Below are 20,818 nucleotides of genomic sequence, written 5' to 3' on the forward strand. Positions count from 1 at the left end.
TTTTGGAAGGGAACGGGATCTTTATCACACCAATAAACATTGAGAGGGGTGTAAAACAAGGCGACCCACTCTCACCAATCTTATTTAATATTGCTTTGGATCTGCTGGCATACTCTCTGGAAAATGCCAACTCAGGGGTCGCCAAGCCCCTGGGTGGCAGAAGAGTCAACTGATCAACTTTGGCCTTCGAGGATGACATTGCCTTTCACGGACTCCCACACCGGACTCCCACACTAGAATGGAAAGGAATCTGAAGCTGCTCCAGCCATACTGTGACCAAACAGGTCTCAGTATTAACAACGCAAAGATGAAGGGATTCCACTTTACGTTTAAAGGAAAAAATTCCGATACAACCACTCCCCAAACTTAAAGCTGAGAGATGAATCCATAGCCTACATAACCCCAGGCAACATAGAGAGGTACCTGGGAGCCCGTATCGATCCGGGGGCAGGTGTGGCAGAAGGGGAGTGGGAGGAGAGGCTGAGGTTCTGGGTTAAAGGAATGCAGTCAGCACCACTCCGACCACGACAACGGCTGGAAATCCTGAAAACACATGTCATCCCCAGACTGTATTTCCACCTAATCCTAGCAGAAGCATCTCAGACAATCCTCCGAAAACTGGATCAAGTAATCCGTAAAGCAACAAGAATTCCTACACCTCCCACCTCATACCGCTGACGGAATCCAGTATTCCAGCAACAGAAACGTTGGTCTCAGCGTCCCAAAACTGTAAGTGCAGATTCCATCCGCGATTATCAGCAAACGCGAGGCACTTGAGATGTCCAGTGTTGTGGTAATTAGAGCCTCCTTTCAGTATAAAGGAGAAAGCAACACAGATACTGTTGCAGACTGCGAGAGCTCAAGGTCCTTAAACAAATTGATGATTTCCTACCCACCAGCCGTAACAGCGGCGAGGAAGAACAGGATCGGATGACCGACATCCAAGATATCATGCCAGCACGCCAGGCGGCAGACGCTGGGCGACAGAAACCGTCCAACAGGTATGCAGGTTGAAGGGAATGGGAATTCGAAAAGTGGCAAAATCAGATATGTCAAGGGACAGGCATCCAAGTGCTTCAGAGACGACAATATCTAAAACTCGTGGACAAAAGCAGCAATACAACAAATATCCTCTCTCTTCATAAACAGCTTGTTCTTGCGGTGTAATCTATAAACGACTAGAGCTACACTATCTAGCGGAAGACCAAATCGTTACAAACTGTGCCGAAGGTCTGAGATGCCAGTCGAGACAATCTCACACATGTCAGGATGCTGACCATTTGTAAAAAGCGCTTGCATAAAATGCTAGAACAAGATTGCTTACCTATGCAGAAACATATCAGTAAGTACGGCTGAACATCGTACGTGGAGCCCAGATTGTTCACAAAAGACGGCTCCCTATGGAAACCCGATCTCATATGTAGGAAAGAGCAGAAGATCGCGGTAGTAGATGCCACAGTTTGGTACGAGACTGACAGTAAAGCACTGGAAATGGCGTGGCTTGAAAAAAGTGAGAAATATAGACACCTAAATCCCGAGGTCAGGGAATTCAGAGGAGGCTTGGGACTCAAGCACTTTGGCTTTGTGATGGGCATGAATAACTGCCTCATGAAATTCCTCAACTTTGAGGGATTCGATACATTCACCCAAATGACACTTTGTCATTGGCACTCGAAGTATTACAACTCTTCAGTGACAAGTGAGCAAACAACAGCAAGACGGTGATGGCACCGAGGCAAGGATTGGTTAAACCCCAGCAAAAAATTATATAAAAATTGAAAAGGGAGGGGCGATCCACTAAAACCAAGGCAGGTCGGAGATCCCCGCTGACGAAAAACACCCGAGTTTCATCTAACACCAGTATCATCCCAGCCCTTGCTCTGTGGTGATGCTAGAGAGCCAAAAACATCGACGAGCGATGTAAAGAATCGAAAAGGCACTCCTGTGAGTTTTACAAAATTGCTTATAATGAAAAATCGCTCGACATCAGGTTATAGTCAAACTGATTTATTTTAAAGCACAACCTTTATTTTGTCTGGCAAAAGAGCAGTGCTCTGAAAGCTTGTACTTGTAAATAAACCTGTTCGACTGTAGCCTGGTGTTGTGTGATGTTTCACTTTACTCATCTCTGTCCAACGCAGCCTCCTTCACATCCTATATAGCTCATGACTGTTATCTCCTGGTGTCACACAGGACTGGGCTTTCAGACAAGCTGACAGTAAGAAAGTCTTCATGAGGATTTGAGGGAGTGTTCATCTGACAGAAGACGTCCCAGGCTGCAGATGGACATTTATGTGTTTCTGAATAAGGAGCAGGGAAAGGCCATTCAGCCCATCCAATCTACTCCCTGATTCAATATGATTGTAGCTGACTTTATGACTTCACATTTCTGCCCAGCTTCTCGATAACCTTTCATCCTTCGCTTTCGTCATCAAGACTCTATCCCTGTCCACCTTAAAAATATTCAAATTCGCTACCTTTAGAGGCAGGTATTTCCAAAGGCCTACGAACCCAGTCTATCAAAGCGATCTTTCTTGAGAAAGGAACCTTCGCTACACTGTCCCCATGAAACACTCTCAGGGACAGGGACATCATGGGGTTAGATACAGAGTAAATCACACTCTACACTGTCCCCCATCAAACACTCCCAGGGCAGGGACAGGGACAGCATGGGGTTAGATATAGAGTTAAGCTCTCTCTGCAGTGTCCCACATTGAACACTCCCAGGGAAAAGGACAGTACGGGGTTTAATACAGATTAATGCTCCCTCTACACTGCCCCCCAACAAACATTCTCAAGACAAGGACAGCATGGGTTTAGATAGAGAGCAAAGATCCCTCTTCACTGTCCCGTTGAACATTCGTCAAGAGCATTGCACTGAGGGTCAGTGCTGAGAAATGGGCACAGTCAGGGGGTCAGTGCTCAGGGAGTGCCACACTGTCTGACGGTTAGTACTGAGGGAGCGAGCGCTGTCAGATGGTCGGTGCTGAGGGAGGGTCGCACTGTTGGAGCGTCAGTACTGAGGAGATGCCATACTGTCAGATGGTCAGTGCTGAGGGAGTGCCGCAGTGTCAGAAGTTCACTGTTGAGGGAGCGCCGAGCTGTCAGGGGGTCAGTGCTGATTGAATGCCATACTGTCGGAGGGTGAGTGCTGAGGGAGTGCCACCTTGTTGGTTGATGTATCTCATAATTAACAATGCCACGATATTAGCTTATAGTCAAACTGGTTTATTTACAAGTGCAACCATTCTTTTGCTTGACAAAACACCAGTTCTCTGAAAGCTTGCACTTGGAAATAAACCAGTTGCACTGCAGCCTGGTGTTGTGTGATGTTTAACTTTGTTGACCTCTGTCCAACACAGGCTCCTTCACATTATACGTAACTAATGACTGCCATCTCCTGATGTCTCCGGGACTGGAATTTCAGACAAGCTGTCCGTAAGAACGTCTTCATGAGGTTTTGAGGGACTGTTCATGTGACTGTTGGATTGTTGTGGATGGAGTGGATGCTGTCGAAGGGTAAGTCGTAGGGATTGGCAACTGTCAGAGGGTCAACGCAGAATGAGTGGGCACTGTTGGAGGTCAGCGCTGACAGAGTGGGCACGATAAGAGGGTCAGTGCTGAGGGAGTGACTCACTGTCGGAGGGTTCAGGCTGAGAGTGCGCCACACTGCCAGATGGTCAGGGATGAGGGAGCGGCCTCTGTCAGAGGGTCAGTGCTGATGGAGTGGGCACTTTGGAGTGTCAGTGCTGAGCGGATGGGCACAGTCAGAAGGCCGATGCTGATGGAATGGGCACTGTTGCAGGTCAGTGGTGAGGGAGTAGGCACTATCAGAGGGTCAGTGCTGAGGGAGTGCCGCACTGTCGGATGCTCAGAGCTGAGGGTGCGCCGCTCTACCAGAGAGTCAGTGCTGAGGGAGTGGGCACTGTCAGAGGGTCAATGATGAGGGAGTGTCGCACTGTCTGTGGGTCAGTGCTGGTGGAGTACCACGCTATCGAGGGTCAGTGCTGAGGCAGCGGGCACTGTTGGAGGGTTATCTTGTTAGGCTCTGTACACTAAACACCTTGTACTCTTTCAAAATGAAACTGTAGCTCCCTCCAGCATTCCATAGAGAACATCAGAAACTACAGTGTCCCATCAAGCAGGGACAGCACGGGGTTAAATACAGAGTAAAGCTACCTTTACACTGTCCACCCATCAAACACTCCCAGGACAGGGACAGCACGGGTTTAGATACAGAGTAAAGCTTCCTCTACACTGTCTTCCCCATCAAACAATCTCAGAACAGTGACAGCACAGGGTTAGGTACAGAGTAATACGCCCTCTACCGTGATCCCCAACAAGCACACCTAGGACAGCGACAGCACGGGTTTAGATACAGAGTGAAACTGCCTCGACACTGTCCCCCAAGCAAACACTCGCAGGACTTGCTGATAAAGTGCTAGAAACAGAGTAAAGAACCCTCTACACTATTCCCATTAAACACTCCTAGGGACAGGGACAGGACGGGGTTAGAGACAGAGTAAAGTTCTGTCTACACTGACCCAGGTCAGATACTCGCACAACAGGGACAGAATGGGATTTTATACAGAGTAAAGCCTCCTCTACACTATCCCCCATCAAACACTCCCAGTGACAGTGACAGTGACAGGGACAGCAACGGGTTATATACAGAGTGAAACTGCTTCTGCACTGCCTTGTTGAAAATTCCAACAGCACGTTGCACTGTCATCGAGTCAGTGCTGAGGGAGCGCCGCTCTGTCAGAGGGTCAGTGATGAGGGAGAGCCGCATTGTTAGAGCGGAAATGCTGAGGGTGTGCCGCACTGTCGGCGGGTCAATGTTGTGGGAGTGCTACACTGTCGGAGGGTCAGTGCTGAAGGTGTGGGCACTGTCGTTGGGTCTTTGCTGACTGAGTGGGCAATGTCGGAGGGTCAGTGCTGAGGGACTGCCGCACTGTCTGACGGTCAGTGCTGAGTGATTGGGAATTGTCCCAGGGTGAGTGCTGAAGGAGAGGGCATAGATGGACAGCCAGTGTTGAGGGAGTGCGCACTGTTAGAGAGTCAGTGCTGAGGGAATGGGCACTGTCGGAGGGCCAATACTTAGGGAAAGGATGCTATTGGAGGGTCATTGCTCAGGGAGTGGGTACTGTTGGAGGGTCAGTGCTGAGGGAGTGCTACACTGTTGGAGGGTCAGTACTGAGGGGGGTACTGCACTGTCACGGTCAGTTCTTATTGTCTGTTAATGTAGCTCATAGTTAAACATCACACGATATCAGCTTATGGTCGAAATAGTTTATTTACATGTACAACCTTCCCTTTGCTTGATAAAAGAGAAGTGCTCGGAAAGCTTGTACTTGTAAATAAACCTGTTGGACTGTAACCTGGTGTTGTGTGACGTTTAACTTTGTTGACCTCTGTCCAACACAGGCTGCATCACATCATATGTAGCTCATGACTGCCATCTCCTGATGTGGCCAGGGCTGGTCTTTCAGACAAGCTGACAGTAAGAAAGCCTTCATGATGTTTTGAGGGAGTGTTCATCTGACAGAAGATGTCCCGAACTGCAGTGTAGATTTACGGGGTTGTGAATAAGCAGCAGCGAAAGGCCATTCAGCCCCTCCACACTACTCCCTAATTAATTGTGATTGTGACTGACCTGATGACTCCACATTTCTGCCCAGCTCCTCGGTAACCTTTCAGCCTTCGCTTTCTTCATCAAGAATATATCCCTGGCAACTTAAAACTATTCAAATTCGCTACCTTTAGAGGCAGCGATTTCCAGACTCCTATGAACTCGATCGACAAATGCGGCCTTTCTTGAATAAAGAAATCACATGCTATCTTCCAGTATTATGGAACATTCACATGTAGCCAGCATTGTCGGAAAAGTTTCTGCCAGTGTCCCTGAAATCTCCTCTGTTACCTGTCATAGTAGCGAGTGATCCGTCTTGTTCGGCTATGTACACTCAAACACCTTGTACTGTTTCAAAATGAAACTGTAGTTCACTCGAGCATTCCATTCAGAACATCACAAACTACAGTGTCCCATCAAACAGGGTAGCATAGAGTTAGGTACAGAGTAAAGCTCTCTCTGCATTATCCCCCTATCAAACTTACCAAGGCTCAGGGAAAGCACGGATTTAGATACTGAGTAATGTTCCCTCTACATTGTCTCCCCCCCACCCCCCCCCCCCTCTTCAAACACAGCTCGGGACAGAGAGAGCACGAGGTTAGATACTTCAGTGCTCCAGGATATTCAGCCTCGGACCTTCGGGTGACCATCCTCCAAGGTGGACTTCAGGACAGGCAGCAGAGAAAAGTGGCCGAGCTAGCTAAGTTCGGTACCCAAAGGGAGGTCCTCAACCGGGACCTTGGGTTCATTTCACATTACAGGTGATCACCATTTCACTACACACACACAGATATTCTGACACACACACACACACTGTCACATACACACGGACAAGGTACACACGACGCGCACATAGACAACCACGAACACCCTTATAGATACACACACTCCCACACTCAAACATGCACCCCCTCCAAGACTTAAGAGACTTTGCACTCACCACACACACACACACTTTCTCACACTCACAACCCCCACCCCAGACAGACACACACACACAGACAGACAAAGACCCACATGCACAAATAAATTTTGTGGGGTGAATTTGTACTTACAGAGTTACATTGTACTTTCCTCAAAACTTGCATGCATTCATATAGAACTCTGAGCTCAAAAACTGCATGAATTTATGTAAAACTCTGTTATCTCACTTTTTAGATTAGAATCAATGTAAACATCATGGGGCAGACAGAGAACACATGGGGGCAACAACTTCAACATATTGTCTAGCTATCACCATTGTTAGCAGCTAACCCGAGAATGCAACTTTTAAAAAAAAGGATTTGTGATTTACACATGAAAGAAGTGAAACTATCACTGTATTCTAAAAGATGAAAGGCTTAACAGAGAATTAATTTTTCAATGTATAATTTCGGTTACATGACACTGTAAATTTTTTCTATAAATTCTGTGTTACGATCGAGCCCTCCACTGTCATCTGATGAAGGAGCGTCGCTCCGAAAGCTAGTGTGCTTCCATTTAAACCTGTTGACTATAACCTGGTGTTGTGTGATTTTTGACTTTGGACAGCAAGATCGTCTGCATGCTGTTTTAAGGAAGGGTTCATCAGACTGTTGGAACATCAGTGCTGATAGAATGGGCACTGTCGAAGGGTCAGTGCTCGGGATTGGACACTGTCAGAGGGTCAATGCTGAGGGAGTGGGCACTGTTAGAGGTCAGTGCTGAAGGAGTTCGTACTATCGGTGGTTCGGTGCTGTAGGAGTGCTGCACTATCGAGGGTCAGTGCTGAGGGAGCGGGCACTGTTGGAGGTTCATCATGTTCCGCTCTGTACACTCAAACACCTTGTACTCTTTCAAAATGAAACAGTAGCTCCCTCTAGCATTCCACACAGAACATTACAGACTACACTATCCCAAAAAACAGGGAGAGCACGGGGTTGGATACAGAGTAAATTTGCCTTTACACTGTCCGCTAATCAAACACTCCCAGGACAGGGACATTATGGGATTTGATAAAGAGTAAAGCTCTCTGTACACTGTCTGCCCATCAAACACTCCCAAGGCAAGGGCAACACGGGGTTAGACATAGAGTAAACCTCCCTGCTACACTGTCCCACATCTAACACTCCCAGGACAGGAACAGCACAGGGCTAGATACAGAATAATACGCCCTCTACAGTGATCCCCATCAAACACTCGTAGGACAGGGACAGTACGGGGTTAGATACAGAGCAAAGTTCACTTTACACAGTCCCCCCCAATAAGCACTCCCAGCTACAGGGACAGCACGGGGTAAGATACAGAGTAAAGCTGCTTTTGCGCTTTCCTGTTGAATATTCCAACAGTGCGTTGCACTGTCATGGAGTCAGTGCTGAGGGAGCGCTGCTCTGTCGGAGGGTTAGTGCTGAGGGAGTGCCGCACTGTCAGAGGGTCAGTGCTGAGGGAGTGCCGCACAGTCGGAGGGTCAATGCTGTTGGAAAAGGCGCTGTCGGCGGGTCAATGTTAAAGGAGTACTACACTGTCGGAGGGTCAATTCTGATGGAGTGTTTCACTTTCTGACGGTCAGTGCTGAGTGAGTGATAATTGTTCAAGGGTGAGTGCTGAGCGAGCGGGCACTGTTGGAGAGTCAGTGTTGAGGGGCCGGGCACTGTTGGAGAGTCGGTGCTGAGAGAGAGGGCACTGTCGGAGGGTCAGTACTCAGAGATAGTGTGCTATTGCAGGGTCAGTGCTGAGGGAATGGGTACTGTTGGCGGGTCAGTACTGAGGGAGTGTTGCATTGTCGGAAGTTCAGTGCTAAGGGAGTGCTGCACAGTCAGGGTCAGTTCTGAGCAAATGGGCACTGTCAGAAGTTCAGTTCTGAGTGAGTGGAACAGGAGGAATGAGGGAGAGAGACAGAAAAGAGAGCGAGAAAGAGAGAAAGAGAAACAGACACACATAGAGCCTAGAAAGAGAGGGAGAGAAAGAGTCAGAAATAGTTAGTGACAGAGAAAGGGAGACAGAAAGAGACAAAGAGCAGAACGCAGACAGAGACGGGAAGAAGTACAGAGAAAGAGGTGGAGTTTGATAGAGTGAGATAGACAGAGACAGGCATACTGGTACTGGGAAGAGACGGTCAGCAGTCAGGGATGAAATCCTGGAATCCCGTGATAGGGGAATGGGTGTGGAGGCTGAGTAGATGAGGAAGAGGATCCTCGAATGTGATTTTTTTTGACCAGCTGCTGCCTCTCTGTGTGCTGGTGGCTGACCTCTACAGGAAAAACAGCAAGTCCAGAACCAGCAAAGAGTTATTGATAGAGAAGGCGACGATTTAGACTGAGTTCCCTGAGCCAGTCCCGCTTTCCTGCCATAGAAGTGGAACCAGTGCTGAGGGATCATCTCGACATTCCAAGACAATTAGCGACCGGACAAGCCGTGCATTCCGAAGAGGTCTCCTTGATCCACGATGTAACAGCAGCTTTTTTAAGTAACAATTTGTGTCTCTGATTAACTTCCTGTCACACCCAGGTCCAGGGAATCGCCAAGAGTGGGGTTCCCGGTAGTGGAACGATATTGGATCGGTGCTGGGGGAGAGAAACAGAGAGAAAGAGAGAGAGAGAGAGAGAGAGAGAGAGTGACAGAGAGACATAGATTGAGAAAGAGACTGAGAGAGGGAGACAGACAGACCGAGAGAGATAGACAGACAGAGAGACAGACAGAGCGAAAGAGACAGACTGACAGAGAGAAAGACAGAGAGAGAAAGAGAGAAAGTTAGAAGGGGAGACTGCATGCAGAAGGGGAGAGACACAGGCAAACAGACTGGATGTAGGAGGAGAGAGAGAGAGAAACAGAGATCGGGTGTGGGATGAGTGTTGGATGTGATGGGTTTATAAGATGCTGTCAGTTGGAGGAGCCTTCGCAAGTCGCTGCAGTACGTCTTATAGATGGTACATATTGCTGCTGCTATCTGTGGTTGGTGGAGGGAGTGAGTGTTGAAGGTGGGGACAGTGTGTCAATCGAGTGTGAGGTGTGGAGGGAGTTTTTAAGGTGAAGGTCAATGTGTCGATCTAGTGTGGGGGTTGTGGGAGGGAATGTTTAAGGTGGGGTTTAGAGTGTCGATCGATTGTAGGGGTGGAGGGAGTGAGTGTTGAAAATGGGTTCAGTGTGTCGATCGAGTGTGGAAGGTGGAGGGAGTGAGTAATGAAGGAGGGGTCAAAATGTAGATTGAGTGTGTAGGGGTGGAGGGAGTGAGTGTTGAAGGTGGGGTTCAGTGTGTTGATGGAGTGTGGGGGGTGGCGAGAATGAGTGTTAAAAGTGGATGTCAGTGTGTTGATCGAGTGCGGGAGGGTGGGGGAGTGAGTACTGAACCGTGTTGAACGAATTGGGGGGATGCTGCATTGTCCCTGGACGATGTCGAACTTCTTGAGTGCTCCTGGAGTTGCCCCCATTCAGGGCATAAGGGAATATTCCCTCACCCTCCTGACTTGTGCCTTGTCAATGGTGGGACAGCTTTGGGGGGAGAGTCAGGAAGGGAGTTACTCGCTGCAGGATTCCCAGCCTCTGACTTGCTCTTGTAACCAAAGGATTGACATGAAGTCCAGCATCGGTTTCTGTTCAATGATAACCACCCACAGGATGTTGATAGTGGAGGGTGAGGGGTGGGTGGAAAACATCAGTGACATAACACCATTGAATGCCAACGGGGAATGGTTAGATTTTCTCTCAATGGTAACACCCAGGACTCCGATATTGGGTGTGGGGGAATAGTGGGGGAAGGGAATTCAGTGATGGTAACACCATTGAACGGAGGAGATGGTTAGATTCTCTCTTACTGGTGATGGGCATTGTCTGGCCCCTCTGTGGTGTGCATGTAACTTGCCACATGTCAGCCGAAGCCTGGATATTGTCCAGATCTTTTCACATTTGAACATGGACTGCTTCAGAAGCGGCGAATGATACTGAACATTGTGCAAACATCACTGAATATTTCCAATGATGACATTCTGAAGGAGGGAGGTCATTGTTCAAGCAGGTTATGATGGTTGTGGACTATGACACTACGTTGAGGATCACCTGAAATAACGAATGGCTGTTTCATGGCCATTGTCATTGAGAATAGCGTTGTTGCTGCTTGATTAATTCTGTGTAAATTCCAGCAGCTGCTGTTGGTTTTAGGGTGAGAGGCCAGTTGGGGAACCACAGTTTAATAACACTGGTTCACGAATGGGTTTTGGTTTAGTCAACCAAAGATCTCCTACGTCCTTCCAAGTTTGTTTAAATTTTTTGCCAAAGATGCAGCCCCCTTACACTTTCCTATGTCCATTTCATGGTCATCAGGTTCGAGAAATCGTGAGAGAGACTGTCTCCAAGCTTGGGATCCTCAGCTGTAGAGAGATTCCAGCCAGGAAATCTGTTCAGCTGCCCAGGAATCAATCAGAGGTGGCATCTGACTGGTGATCGTTAGAATCCACATGTCAACGAACCAATGGACATCCAGTAGCTGGGTGAATCCCACTGCATGCTTGCATAGACATACGACAACTGCTCTCCTATATATATCTCCCTCTACTACTTCCAAAGCAGCTGCATAAACACAACTTACAATTAGGTCCAGTTATTCGGCTTTTTTCTACCCCAAAAATGCAAAATTTACTTCCTTGGGCCTTGGTTTTTAAACAATGAGAAATTCAGAGAAGTTAGAAAGCTGTAGGTCTGACCTACATGTGACTACTAGCAATGCGGCGACTCTGAGGTGCCCTCTGAGGAAGGGCTTAGTTCTGGGCCAATCCAAATGGACTTCACATCCACACTTCCCATGAAAGAAGTAAATGTTTGAGACATTCCAGCATTACAGAATTGTTCCAGCGCAGACGGTCGCCCCTTTACCTGAATCAGCTCTTCAAACGCGGTTCCTTACCTGGTGACAGTCTGCTGCCATTTCCCCATTTCTCGCTGAAAAAGCTATCCAATGCTCTCTTGAAGGCCTCCTCCACATTTCCAGGCAATGATTTTCCAGAATCTAAGCACTCACTTGGTGAAAAGATTATTCATCTCTCCTCCTTTCATGCACCACGATAAACCTCCATTCTCTCACTCTTGTAAGGGTGTTGTAATAGCCCCCTCCCCCCTAACCAGTGCTGGAAATCAGAAGCAATCAGGATCAAACAAAGATACTGGAGAAACTCAGCAGGTCTGGCAGCACATGTGGAGAAAAACTGTTTTTGTTTTGAGTTCAATACGACTCTTTAGATCAGACCGCCTTGCGTTCTTTTTCCTATCGACTCCATTGAATCCCAATCAGGAATTAAAAACCCTTCCAATTGAGCTCCATTCAGCCTTCTCTTGACATAACTAATCTTGAGCTTATTCTGGCAATATTTCATAGATTCTGTCAGATTTGCTGAGTTTCTCCAGCAATTTCTGCTCTTTTTTAGATCTCCAGTATCTTTGCTTTATCCTCAATATTTATTGTCTTGAAAAAAATACCCAACGAAGTTTGGGATGGCACGGTGGTTCAGTGGTTAGCACTGCTACATGACAGCGCCAGGGACCTAGGTTTGATTCCACCCTTGGGCGACTGCCTGTGTGGAGTTTGCACATTCTTCGTGTATCCGCATGGGTTTCCCATGGTTGCTCTAGTTTCCCACCACTGTCTAATGTTGTGCAGGTTAATGCCAATTAGTCATACTGAGGTGTCTAGCTTTATAAGCAATTGAAATGTGGGGATCGGTGAGATGGTGGGTCTGGGTGAGATGCTGTTTGGAGGGTCGGGATGGATTGAATAGCCTGATTTCAAGCTGTAGGCGTAAAGCGATCCTATGCTTCTACCAACGGTTGAGGGGGACCTGATAGAGCAATATACAAATAAACTGTGAGTGCAATAAAATTCATCGTGTCTCCTTTCAGAATTAGAGACGGCTGGATAAAGTTGGAATGGGAATACTCTATTTAATGTGTATAATGTCACGAAATTTGCCCGAAGACATATCATTGCCACATTGCCGAGCGAACATATGCATTTATGAACATGAACATCTTTCACTCTGAGGAGCCTGAATACGATATCATTCCTCCCCATAACAGCACAGTTTGCGTCTGTGTGTGTGTGTGCCTGTGTGTGTGTCTGTCTGCGTATGTATGTGCACCTGCGCGTGTGTGTGTTTGTTTGTGTGTGTCTGTGTGTGAGTCTGTGTCAATCTGTGCCTGTGTGTGTGGAGCTGTGTGCGTGTGCGTGCTTGCCTGTGTGAGTCTGTGCCTGTATGTGTGTGTATGTGAGAGAGAGTCTGTGCTTGTGCATCAGTACTGTGTGTGTGCCTGTGTGTGAGTCTGTGTATGTTGTGTCTGTGTGTGTTTGTCTGTTTCTATTGACGTTGCTGTGAGCTGCTACTCTTTCTCTCTGGTTGATGATTTTCACCCTCCACTGTACCCTGTGCAATGGCGTGTGAAGGCCAGCACAGTGTGGCAGTGCATCACTTTAAACAAAGAAGGCAGCATTCAGGAGCGAGACCCAAACAATTTCTCTTTCTATGTCTCGCTGTGTGTCTGTATGTCTATATGTTTCTGCATGAATTATGTGCGTTGTTCTTCGATTCTGTATTTCTCTCTGTGTCTCTCTAATGTATGCGTGTTTCTCTGTATCTGTGTGTGTTTCTGTTTTCGTGATTGTCTCTATCTCTGTACGTTTGTGCATATTTTAGTGTGTCTGTGATTGGGTTTCAGTATGTTTCTATGTGTGTTTCTTTGTGTGTTTGCGTCTTAGCACGTGCCAATATGATGGTGTGTTTGCATTTGTCTATATGTCTCTGTGTCTGTCTGCATATATGTATAGGTCTCTGAATGTGTGTGTTTCTGTCTCTGTTTTCATGAGTGAGTGTGTGTTTCTGTAGAACCACCACTATGTGTTTGTGTCTGTATCCATTAGCTAATGTATAAGAGTATAGGCACTAGTGTGTGTCTTTGTACATATATGTGTCTCTATGCAGTGGGGACTCTGTTTTCTGAGCAGCGAATCCATTGAAATGGTTTCACTGCCTTTTTCTATGCGTGTTTATATCCATGGGTCTATCTCTGGTAGCGCAGGGATTAAACTAGGAGAAAATGAGGGCTGCAGATGCTGGTGATCCGAGTTAAAAATTGTGGTACAGGAAAAGCACATCTGAGGAGCCAAAGCGTCGACATATTGAGCATGAGATGTTCATCAGGAATATTGGTGTGGGGAGCTAAGAAATAATTTGGAAAGAGGTAGAGCTGGGGGGAAAGGTAGCTGGGAATGCGATAGGTAGATGCAGGTTGGGGGTGATGGTGATATGTTGGAGAGGATTGTTGAGTGGAGAGGTGGGATGGGAGATGGTCATGTAGAACAAGTAAAGAGGATGGTGATGAGTTGGAGGGTTGCATCTGGGATAAAGTAGGGGGAGATGAGATATTGGAGAAATTGACCTTGATCCCTCGGATTGGAAGGTCCCAGAAGACGAGGCGTTTTTTCTCCAGGCGTAAGATGGCTCGAGTTTGGTTGTGGACCAGGCCCAGAGCTTGCATGTCCTTGGCAGAGTGGGAGGGGGAGTTGAAGTGGTGAATTTCCTCCACCTTCATCGACCTAATACTTTCCCAGCTACCTTTCCCCCTGCCCCAATCCCCTCCTATTTATCTCTCAGCCCCCTCTGGCCACCGTCATATTCTTGATGAAGAGCTCATGCTCGAAACGTCGACTCTCCTGCTCCTTGAATGCAGCCTGGCTGGCTGTGCTTTCACAGCACCACACTGTTTGAATTTGCGCTGGGACTCAACTGGAGGGAAATTTGAATGAATGGATAAATGATGTAAAAAGTGATGAGTCAGAGTCTCTCAATCTTGTGTTTAAAGTGACACAATGCCACCCTCTTTTGGCCACCCCACGTCACTACACAAGCGACAGATTTAATCACTCAAGTTGCACAATCGTGTCCTTCTTCAAACAATGTCTTTGGAGACACAGAACAGTTTTTTTTTCGATCGATGTTGCCCCTGAGATATTGTGATGACACGGGCTAAATCCTCCTGCTTAATTTGAACCAGCAACTCTGAAAAGGTTTATCCTGTGCAGTAATCTGTGAAAATTCGAGAGGCCAGGAACTAATTCAAGTAAAATAACAATTTTATTTCTTAAAGTATAACAGGGAATGATTAAGTAACAACTATTTACAACTCCTTCCTCTAACCTATATTTTACTCTCCCCTCTACAATACTCGTCCAACAAAAATCCTGATTAATATTTCGAAGCAAAACGTCTTATCTCTAAACCAGGCAGCTTTAGGTTCTTTTCTGTATTCCTGCCTTCTTTTCGTTTTCTTGGGGATTCTGTTTCACAGGTTACTGATTATAAAGGTACCTTTAGAGAACTATTTTCAGGCAGACGTTACATGCTGGTGGCTTGGCAGTTGTCCTCCTAACTGTTCAATTTTCCCTTGCCCTATACCCACCTCCCCCCCCACCCCCCAAAGCATCAGATTGTGCCATTGGCTTTTAAGGTTGTCAATATAGTAAATTCAAACTTGATTGGAATTTGTTTTACTTTGGTGTTTACTTTAAACTTATTGGCTGAATTCGAATGTGCTTCTGTCTCAAAGTAACTCAGCCAGTGTTATTTGTTCTGAACCAAATATTGCATTATAAATTCTACAGAACTCTTTGTGCTTGCAAAGTCCTTCACTCTCTTTAATGTACAGTGCACTTCTACACCTTCATGACATAACTATACCTCGCATGTTCACATTCAAAGCATTTACAAATAATCAATGTGTATGAATGTCAAATAGCAGAGGAATGAGCACTGAACTTCTGGCACACTGATGGTCACAGACCTCCAGTCTGAAAAGCAAACCTCCATCAACACGCTCTGTATCCCACCTTCGAGCCAGTTCTTCATCCAAATTGCTAGTTTTCCCTATATTCCACGTCATCTAACGTTAACCAATCTCTTATGAGGAATCTTGTCGAACGCCTTACTAAATTCGCTCGTCTCTTATCAACCCCACGCACAAAGTCATGTTGAATATCCCTAATAAGTCCTTGCCTTTCCAGTACATATAAATTATGTCCCTCAGGAATCCCTCTAACAACTTACCCATCAGTCCCAGAGCAGACTTGATCCGGTTGGCAATGACTTTAGACAGGATTTTATAGACTGCATTCAGCAATGACATTGGTTACCAATTTCTAATTGCCTTCTCTCCCCTTTCCACTTGTTTGTGAGATGATGATGCTTATCCTCACGTGATTGGCTCATGGTACATGCCAGTAGCATACTGTCACACAACTCCAGCCATCAAGGAGATAGAGGATCAGCAGGCTAAGTTCGCTAAGAACATGGCCTTGCCCTTCCCTTAATTTATCTTGGCTCCCAAGGCCAGTTCAAATTAAATGGAGCTAAATAAAACTGGGCTGGTACATCGTCAATTCCAGCAGCTTTAATCTTTTCTAAAGACTCAAGGACTTTTGTCACCTCATCCAGGAATAACAGCTCGTGCAGCCTCATCGACATACTGTTGTCTGAGACGTCCGTGATAGAGGACAGGAACAACTGGGAGACTGCACTGTCTGTGTCCATTGTGTCATACAGACTGGCATCAAAGGATTTGCTGATCCTCAGGATGTCAGACTGAGATGACGTCACCAAGACATCTTCTCCCTTCAGTTACTGAGTGCAGAGCTATCCTTGAATGTCTTCTGGAAGAAGAAATTCTCATCTTGCTCAATGGTGCTGATCTGGGAGCGGAAGATTAGATTGTGGGACTCTGAGTCAGAGAATGAAGTTTGCTGGCTGATCACCTCCTGGAGATCCTCAGTGACATCCACTCCCATTGTGTGTAGCAGAAAAAAGTTCTGCATAGTTTTGTGGTGTTTCAACAATTTTTCTCTGCTTTCTCACTCGCCTTCCGAACAGCTTTCGGGGTAAATGACCTGTTCCCTCAAGTCCGATCAAGACTCTTGGAGGGGTTTCATGGTTCTCCAACCTGTGCAATCCCTTTCGAGCTCCTGAATGGTTTCTGTGTTCAACAATTTCACATTTAGCTTCGCTGTTCCCTTGCCAGCCCACTGATCGTCTTGTAGGTAACAATTGGCCAGCAGGAGGCAGTGGCTAGAGAATAATATCGGCTTGATGTTGGTGGATCTGGCCAAGAACATGTGGGACCCAAACAGGAAATCTTTCCTTGAGCCGATAGATCGCCTGGCTGTGACCACATGTATCTACATTGCGTTCAATCTGCAGAGCTGCTGAAGATATCATGCAGATTTGTGAATCTAAGTGTTTCCATCACGAATCTGAGCGTGGAGCTCAGTTTGCTGTCAGCCCCTCAGGATCGTCCTTCCACATTGATGATGCAGTCGAAGTCTCCGGCCAGAATCATGAAATCTCTACAATGTAGACCCAAGCCATTTGACGTATCAAGTCCACACTGACCCTCCAAACAGCACCTCACCTAGACCCATCCCCATCCTATTCCTGTAACCCCCGCATTTCCCCGTTTGGAGCTGCTGAATAACTCTTTATCATGGGGCTTGCACATAAGTCTGGCCTTATCTATGCAGCTCCCAGTCCCAATACAGTGAATTAAAATGTCTCACAGTGAGCTAACCTAACTCACGCTCCTCCTACTAACATTACAGTTACTGTGAGCAGTGATTCTGGCCTCAATTATATACCTCCCAATATTTACAAGGTGATTGTAAAGCGTTTCACAGATGCTCTGTCCTCAATTACACACCCCACTGTAAAGATACAGTAGTTTTAAACAGTCCCCCAGTGACCGTGACCTCAGCTATTGACATCTTGGTAATTGTACAGTAACTGTTAACAGCCAGCCCTCAACTAAACGCCCCGCAGTAACTGTAAGTTCACGTTAATTAGTCTCAAAGCCAGCCTGTCCTCATTTACACTGTGCCGAAAATCTAAATGGTGACTGTAACCAGTCTCACAGTGAGCCTCGTCACATCTGCACAACACCCAGTGACGATATAATTCAATTGAATTTGGACTGAATTGAATTTAATGTTACATCTGCCGCGGCATTGTGAAAAACTTTGTCTCGTGAGTAACACAGGCAGATCACAGAGTTAAATAGCATAGATAAGTAAATAATAGGGCATCAGCAGCATAAAACAAAAGACTGGTACAAGTAAATGGAGGTGAACAGCCTGTCCTCATCTACATGTCCCCTAGCAACTGTAAGTTCATGTTAAACAGTCTCCAAGTGAGCCTGTACTCATTTACGCACCACCAAAAATATAAACGGTGAGTGTATCAAATCTCATAGTGTGTCTGATTGATTCATACTCCTATCAGTAACTTCCGAATGTCTGAGGCCTGTTTCACAGTCTGCCTGGCCTGATATTCTCTTCTTGAGAATCAACCCTTTGTGTCCTCTTTCATTTCGCCCCTGCCTTTGGGAATGCAGATAGACTCCCCTGCAGGCTGCATTTCACTTTCCTCACTTCCTTGGTGCTCCCACGGACAGCTTTTGTCTCTCTCTTTCCTTCATTAATAGCATGAGTGAACGTCAGTCCCATTCCCGAACTCAACATCAAGCTACAATATTGGCGAATCCCCCACCATGGGGCACTGCCATTACTTCTCCCGCTCGATCATATTTCTTCATAAAACAGGAATATGACTCATTGACAGGAATCAGTGGCATAAGAATGAGATAAATCATACATCTTTTCACTGTCCCTCGGTACACGTGACAATAAATTCAATTCAATTAAAATCAATTCAATTCAATTCAATTCATCTGAATGCAGATTGCTGCCCAGTGGTGAACTTTAGGCGTGGATCCGTACTTGGGACTACGATGTTGTGGCCATCACGGAAACGTGGATATAAGAGGGACAGGAATGTTTGTTGGTGGTTCCTGGTTACAGATGTTTCAGTAAGATTTGAGGGGGGTGGTAAAAAATGAGGGTGGGGGTGGCGTTGCTAATTAGAAATTGTACAACTGCTGCAGAAAGGCATTCCGAGGGGGATCTGCCTGTGGAGGTAGTATGGGCTGAAGTCAGAAATAGGAAAGGAGCAGTCACCTTGTAGGGTGTTTACTATAAGCCCCCCAATAGCAGCAAAGGTGTAGAGAAACAGATTGGGAAACAGATTTTGGAAAGGTGCAGAATCCACAGGGTAGTAGTCATGGGCAATTTCAACTTCCAAATATTGATTGGAATCTCTTTAGCTCAAGTAGATTGGACAGGGCAGTGTTTGTGCAGTGTGCCCAGGAAGCTTTTCTAACTCAGTATGTAGATTGTCCGACCAGAGGGGAGGCCTTATTGGATTTGGTACTTGGTAACGAACTGGGACAAGTGATGGGTTTGTTAGTGGGTGAGCATTATGGTGATGGTGACCACAATTCTGTGACTTTCACCTTGGTTATGGAGAGAGAAATGTGCACGCAACAGGGCAGAATTTACAATTGGGGGAAGGGTAAATACGATGCTGCAAGACAGGATCTGAGGAGCATAAATTGGGATCACAGGTTATAAAGGAAGGATGTCGTTGAAATGAGGAACTTTTTCAAGAAACAGATACGACGTGTCCTTGATGTGTATGTACCTGTCAGACAGGAAAGAGATGATCGTGCGAGGGAACCTTGGTTGACGAGGGAGGTTGAATGTCTTGTAAGGAGGAAGAAGGAGTTTTACATAAGGTTGAGGAAAGAAGGTTCAGACAGAACGTTGGAAGGATACAGGATAGCCAGGCGGGAGCTGAAGAAAGCGATTAGGAGACCTAAGAGAGGGCATGAAAACTCTCTGGCGTGAAGGATCAAGGATAACCCCAAGGCCTTTCCTGCTTATGTGAGAAACATGAGAATGACGAGCACGAGGGTAGGTCCGATCAAGGACAGTAGTAGAAGACAGTCTATTGAGAGATAGGAGAGGTCTTGAATGAGTACTTTTCTTTAGTATTTACAAATTAGAGGGACCGTATTGTTGAAGAGGAGCGGATGAAACGGACTGATAAGCTAGAGGAAGGAACTTGTTAGGAAGGAAGATGTGTTGGGCATTTTGAAAAACTTGAGGATAGACAAGTCCCCGGTCCTGACGGGATATAACCTGGGATTATGTTGGAAACAAGAGAGGAAATTGCAGAACCGTTGGCAATGATCTTTTCGTCTTCACTGTCAATGGGGCTGGTGCAGAGTTGGGAATGTTGTGCCCCTGTTCAAAAAAGGGAATAGGGATAACCCCGGGAATTACAGACCAGTTAGTCTTACTTCGGTTTTAGGCAAAGTAATGGAAAGGCTACTGAGGGATAGGATTTATGAGTATCTGGAAAGACACGGCTTGATTAGGCACAGCCAGCACGGGTTTGTGAGAGGTAGGTCTTGCCTTACACGACTTATTGAAATCTTTGAGGAGGTGACCAAGCATGTGGATGAGGGTAGAGCAGTAGATGTAGTGTACAAGGATTTTAGTAAGGCGTTTGATATGGTAGGTTTATGCGGAAAGTCAGGAGGCATGGGATACTGGGAAGTTTGACCTATTGGATAGAGAACTGGCTAACCGGTCGAGGTCAGAGAGTGGTGGTAGATGGTAAATATTCAGCCTGGAGGTCAGTTACAAGTGGAGTTGCGCAGAGATCTGTTCCGGGTCCTCTGCTGTTTGTAAGTTTTATTAATGACTTGGAAGAGGGAGTCAAAAGGTGGGTCAGTAAATTTGCAGACGATACGAAGAATGGTGGAGTTGTGAAAAGTGAAGAGGGCTGTTGTCGGCTGCAAAGGGACTTAGATATGATGCAGAGCTGGGCTGAGGAGTGGCAGATGGAGTTCAACCCTGGAAGTGTGAGGTTGTCCATTTTGGAAGGACAAATAATAATATGGAATACAGGGTTAATGGTAGGGTTCGTAGTAAGGTGGAGAAGCAGAGGGATCCTGGAGTCTATGTTCATAGATCTTCGAAAGTTGCCACTCAGGTGGATGGAGCTTCTAAGAAGGCCTATGGTGTATTAGCGTTCATTAGCAGAAGGATTGAATTCAAGTGTCGTGACGTGGTGTTGCAGCTGTAAAGGACCTTGGTAAGGCCACATTTGGAGTACTGTGTGCAGGTCTGGTCGCCACATTTTAGGAAAGATGTGGAATCTTTGGAGAGAGTGCAGAGGAGATTTACCAGGATGTTGCCTGGAATGGAGAATAGGTCGTACAAAGATAGGTGGAGAGTCCTCGGCCTTTTCTCATTGGAACGGTGAAGGATGAGGGGTGACTCGATAGAGGTTTATAAGATGA

The sequence above is a fragment of the Chiloscyllium punctatum genome, chromosome 40 (genome assembly GCF_047496795.1).
Source record: "Chiloscyllium punctatum isolate Juve2018m chromosome 40, sChiPun1.3, whole genome shotgun sequence".
Taxonomy (NCBI): Eukaryota; Metazoa; Chordata; class Chondrichthyes; order Orectolobiformes; family Hemiscylliidae; genus Chiloscyllium; species Chiloscyllium punctatum.